The 6,048-nt window shown below is 39.4% G+C and overlaps 1 long non-coding RNA gene across 1 annotated transcript; it reads left to right on the top strand.

The window, feature by feature from the left end:
* The first annotated feature begins 4,329 nt into the window (after window positions 1-4,329).
* On the top strand, window positions 4,330-5,848 carry LOC135085526 (uncharacterized). Its single transcript, XR_010260150.1, has 3 exons — window positions 4,330-4,486; window positions 4,960-4,991; window positions 5,647-5,848. It is a non-coding gene; the product is annotated as an uncharacterized LOC135085526 (long non-coding RNA).
* The last annotated feature ends 200 nt before the right edge of the window (window positions 5,849-6,048 follow it).

Genomic DNA, 6,048 nt, shown 5'->3' with positions numbered 1-6,048 from the left:
TCGTTGGAAAAGTCCCCCGCTATTACACTAATGAAAATACACTTATTTACCTACTTATGTAGCTAGATTTTGTTTCTCCCAGCGCGTAGTACCTATTAACATGACGTAACATCGTACATACTCACGAGTGATAATTTTTGGTAACGTAGGTTTAGTGTAATCTAACCTTTATGTGTGTGAACGTTGAATGAATGCGCGCGGCCATTGTTCGTACTCGTATGAATGAAATGAGTAAAGAAAGAGAGAGAGGCAGTGAGTGAAGACAGGATGGTTGTAAAAATAATATCTTTTTTTTGTTAGGAAAAGTAAAAACAAAAACTAGCCTGAATTTTTTTTTAAAAACACTTGGGTTGTATTTGTATGATTTTATTAGATGCGTTGGTAAAGTATGATCAGTACAAAAAATAACACCTTATAGAGCGCTTGGGCTTCTGTAAATGCTACTCACAGGTGCGGCGTCGCTGAGCACCAACACTTCAGTCTGTACCAGATCTGATCGCGCTCGCACCGACGCGTGTGTGTTAGAGGGAGAGGGAGAGAGAGAGGAAGAGAGAGGGAGGGGGAGAGAGAGTGCTTGGGCTTCCGTGAATGAATTGCGTTGGCGTGTTGACTAATACTGGACTACTTACTGGAGCGGCGTCGCTAACAACCAACACCTCAGTCTGCACCAGGTCGGACCGCGCGCGCACCCGCCGCCACCACTCGGCGAGCGGCGACGCGGGTGTGTTAGAGGGAGAGGGAGAGAGAGCGGGAGGGAGGGAGACAGAGAGGGAGAGAGAAAGAGGGAAGAGAGGAGAGAGAGAGAGAGGGAGAGAAGGAAAGATGGGAGAGGGAGAGAGAAAGAGTGATTGAGAGATAGAGAAAGAGGGGAGGTGGGGGGGAGAGAAGGAGAGAGATGGTAGAGAGGGGGAGAGAGAGGATAGAGGGGAGAGAGGGAGAGATGGTATAGAAAGAGGGAGGGAAAGAGAGTATGTTTTTGGTAAGATCTTGCACATTCATTGATCATTTGGTATTGAGTACTCACTGGAGCGGCGTCGCTAACAACCAACACTTCAGTCTGCACCAGGTCGGACCGCGCGCGCACCCGCCGCCACCACTCGGCGAGCGGTGACACGTGTGTGTTAGAGGGAGAGAGGAAGAGAGAGAGAGGGGAGAGCGAGGAGGGAGGGGAGAGAGGCAGTGAGAAGGAAGATAGAAGGAGATAGAGTGAGAGGGGGAGATTGGAGAGAGAGAAGGAAGAGAGGGGGAGAGACAGATAGAGGGGAGATAGAGAAGGAGAGAAATGGTAGAGAAAGGGAGAGAGGATAGAGGGGAGAAAGATAGGAGACAGGAAAGAGAGAAGGAGAGAGATGGAGAGAGAGAGGGAGAGATGAGCGACAGAGAGAGGGAGATAGTGCTTGGGCTTCCGTGAATGCGTGTGAGAGTACGTGCTAGATTGGTAACGTGCTTATGAGGGTTTTTTTTATGTGAATGTTTAATGTTACTTACTGGAGCGGCGTCGCTGACCACCAACACTTCAGTCTGCACCAGATCGGACCGCGCGCGCACCCTCCGCCACCACTCGGCCAGCGGCGCGGAGCCTCGTAAGCGCGCGCGCCTCTGCAACCACCAGCATTGTTACACCTGGTACACCGGTCAAGCCAGACATTCTGCACCACATGTTAGGTTGGCTTTTAGAGAGGTTTGTGGAGGGAAAAATTTACAATATACTAATTTTTTTGACCTGAGTTTGTTACATATTTTCTCTCTTTTTTTTATGCTTGACAAGGCAGGTATTTGACTGCAATCGCACCTGGTGTTAAGGATATTCTAAAAGAAAAACAATAGTGTACCAATAATGAGTGAAAAATTAATTTGTTTTGCAAGTGGGCTTATAGAAAGCACTTTTAATACTTTATTTTTTTTAAAGTTTATTAGCTATTTGTATTGCCCAAATTACTAATAGTCCCGTTAGCCCCTCGTGTTAAACTAAATAAGCTTGTGTTACGAGTGGGCTCACCACAATAGTCAAGCGGCGGTGGAATTCGAACCCGTGTTCCTCGGATCTCGAGTCGGCCACTCCCACCCCTTCACGGTTCGGCTATTGTGGCTATAATGTAAACCTTATTGGAAAAATTTACAAAGCTTAATTTAATGCTGGTGACTGTTTGTTTCACCTTTAAGATGAGAATATACTATTTCCACTGCTTTCAACTTATATCCAAACACTAAAATTCACTCACATTGATATACCGATCCAGGAAGTCGGGCATCTCGTCCCTATACTTGAGTTTCCCAGACATATCCTTGAACCACTGATTGATGATCTCCGCGAAGTTGATCGCCTGGAACAAAGCGAACGCGCGCGTCGCTTCTGCCTCGCACACGTAGCAGATTGTTTTGATCTGGAAATATCACAGCTTTTTACAGGGATGTTATGGATATGAAGTTTCGGTTATGGATACGGTTACGGATATTAAAATAATATTATACCGATTTCGGTTACGGTTACAGATATAAAATCATTTCGGATGATCCGAGAGACAAGTAACAAATATTTAAAAATACTAAAATGTAGACTCCGCCTATATCCAAAACTATCCGAAACTTTTGAATTGGTTACAGTTATTTTTTTATTTCGGATATCCGATAGTTTCGGTTACGGATATCCACACCATCGCTGCTTTTTAGTAATATAACAATTTACAACTAATCTTCTTAAGGTATACTAATGCAGTTCGAAATATTCCCAAATGTGTAGATAGAAAGTTTATTTTCAGTAACATAAAAATTCAGATACAAATGATCTTTGAACTGGGAATAAAAACTTTTTATAGAACTGTTAAGGACTATGAAACACTACTTAACACTTAAATAAAATCTCGAATCATCAAAATACTAAACATAATAAAGTTGTATTTAATCACAAAAACAGTGGTTTTGAAGAAATTACACAAATTTCAAGGGTTTTCATGAGAAAACTTTTTCATAAAGTTGTACAAGTTTGCAGCATATTTTTGTAGTATTACCAGGTATTACCAGACTTACCAGCGGCGCAGCAAGGCTCATAATTCCAATGCATTTTAAGAAGTGCTCTGGGTTCACTAATCTTCTCTCTTCTTCGGTGCGCAAACAAACGCCACAATATTTCAAGTTATTTGATATAACATCGTTAAATATAGTCGAAATCTCAATTGAAGCCGCCGAAGGCATTTTGGTTTTGTTGTATTCACTTTGTACCGTTTATAATGAACACAAAAAAGTGTATAATTGAGCTGAAAAGGAGATTATTTTGTTTTTTCAACCAAACAAACTGAGAAACAAACTCGCGTTCATGAATCGTAATTTGATTGACATTTTTGTTTTTACTAGTGATGTGCATTATACACAGTGTGCAGATATTTTATCGATAGATACAAATATTGAAGTAAATCTAAGAATAAGTTAATAGGCCTCCCCCACCCCAATGACTTCCACATCGCACGGTTGGTAGCGTTTAGTTTATGTACCTAAATAATTTTCAGTAAATCAACACAGTTCAGAACACCTATTTTTACCTGATGAAATATTTGAATACAAAAATCAGAGGTGATTAAATGATCAGTCAGACAGAAGAATGCGCAACACGTGACCAGCGTATACAGCAGATACAAATCTTTGCTTATCGATCTACTCGCCTCAGCTCTTGCTTTGCGGAACTTTTTATAATCTTTGCTATTAAATAGATTTCTTTTTATGACTCAAATAATATTTACCAAAATATGCGTGGGAACTGGGAATTAATACCTATTCATTTTAATCGATATTTACACGGTACATCACTAAGATTTGACAGTATCTTTCTTTTTAAATTTAGGCAACGAAACTTATTAATTGAGCCATTATTGAGGTAACAAACAAGCGCCAACAACGGGTTTTAGAATGTGGCACTTGCTTGGAGCCTTGCTTGGAGCACATAAAGATTACAAAGAATTAAAAAATAAAATGAATTAAATATTGTTACAAAAGAAATTCTTTGCACCTATGCTTTGAACCTTTTGATGCCTGTGAGCAAAGTGGTCACGTGCACTCAATCTGAAATCGCGGAAAGATTACAAAGAATTAAAAAATAAAATGAATTAAATATTGTTACAAAAGAAATTCTTTGCACCTATGCTTTGAACCTTTTGATGCCTGTGAGCAAAGTGGTCACGTGCACTCAATCTGAAATCGCGGAAAAGATATTATTTTCTTTCACCCTGTATAAGTAAGAAGTAAAGTAGACCCTCTAAAAACTCTTTCTTTGATCCTATTTGCTATACAGCTAAATGAACTTCACCTTGACCTTGTCAGTCTTTAAATTGTCAAAATTATTTTCAAACAAGTCACAGTACTAATTTTTATTGGAATTATTAAAAAAAGTGAAGTAAACAGTGAAATATTATACCAAATTATGTAATTACTTATTTATAAAACGATAAAGAAAATCATTGCCCATGATAGACAGCGAAAACTTATCGCCTGCGGTGTAAGTTAGCCTATTATTTATTTATCCAACTGAAAACATAAAAATTCTTGCAAATAAAGCGTGATTTTTCCTTTTAAAACTCTTGAAAAATATTAAAAAAATGTGGGTGGATGAAGATTTTAGCTAATGCCGCGTCTGCGGCAAAAAAAATTGTGATTCAAAAAGGAAAGTGCAATGTGCTTGTGTATTTGCAAGAATAATCATGTTTTCTGTTATTCATAACAAAACCAAACTAGTAGAATAAAATTAAATGTTTCAATAGCAACGTTTTAGATTGAAAGACAGAAAAAGTTAGGTACTTAAACTATGTCAATGAGCTTTGTTTGGCTATGTAGGTACCTACTGTACCTACTACAAGCCTAATTAAATACCTATATGGTGAAGAAAAATCTCCCTCTCCAATCGAAAAAATCGTGTCAGTATTATTTTATTTGTGTTTATTTTGATGTCCACCAAGTTTATTTTATTTTTAGCTACGTGACCACCGAACATACACGAGAGGATGGTGAGTGCGTCACTTTATCACTGTCATAATCCTATGCTATAGCTGATAGATCAACTCATTGACTGCCATTTGCATGTTGCCCTTTGAAGCTTGCCAAACCATGGCCCCATTCTTGGCCAGTCCATCGAATCGGGCCGTGAAGCATAAAGCCCTGTAAATTGTACAAAACTTTACATGGCGCTGTGAAATCATGAATCGCAATTTTACAGTGAGTATAGGTCCTATGTGCTCCACGCGCCACCAAACATTACAAAAAAAAATAGCTTGAACATAAAGCCGGGTCTCCAGCGCGTGTTTTGCCCTAAACAATCAACAAAAACATCTCAACATTCAACAAAATTGCCTACAAAAAATTCCGACATGTTTCAAAATCAAAATCAAAATCAAAATTATCTTTATTGTTTAGACTAATTAAATTAGTTCTTGCAAATCGTCAAATGCTCTTAAGGAGCCTATACATGTCTCATTCTTTTTTTGCCCTACCAACACGCACACACGTTTGTTGATTGTGTAAGGCAAAACGCGCTGGAGACCCGGCTTAACGTTCTCCATTCTCATTAGATTAGTCCATAACTCTTCAAGTCAAACAGGGTTCATAACTCTTTGACCATTCCACCTTCGTAGACCTTCAAATTGAAGTCCACCATCTTTTCAGATGAAGTTCCCGAGCCCACGCACCCCTCTCGGAGGCCTTTCCACCGCCAGAGCACCACCACCGCGCCTCTGCCTTCCACTCCTCTGGCCAAAAAGCAGAACATCATACTGCTGATAGCCACTGTGGTCGTGGCTATAATCGTGCTCATCGTTATAATATTCGTCTTGTTGTTCATTAAGAAGTGATAGTTGGAAATTTTTAATTAGTGATTAAAATGTTTCGTTAGAAACGTTGGGTTTCATTTTCATATTGATTTTGGCGGTTATCTGATTAGCAATTTAGGAATGTGAAGCACTGTGTCCAAGTGTGAGCTTACTGTAGGAATAGGATATTAGCGCTATTTTTATGGATTACTTAAGTAAGTATTCGTCTATTATGATACGTATGATGATGATAGAAAGA

Source organism: Ostrinia nubilalis, chromosome 28 (genome assembly GCF_963855985.1).
Source record: "Ostrinia nubilalis chromosome 28, ilOstNubi1.1, whole genome shotgun sequence".
NCBI lineage: Eukaryota > Metazoa > Arthropoda > Insecta > Lepidoptera > Crambidae > Ostrinia > Ostrinia nubilalis.
Note: the sequence above shows the minus strand (reverse complement) of the source record. Positions and strands in the feature narration are given on the sequence as shown.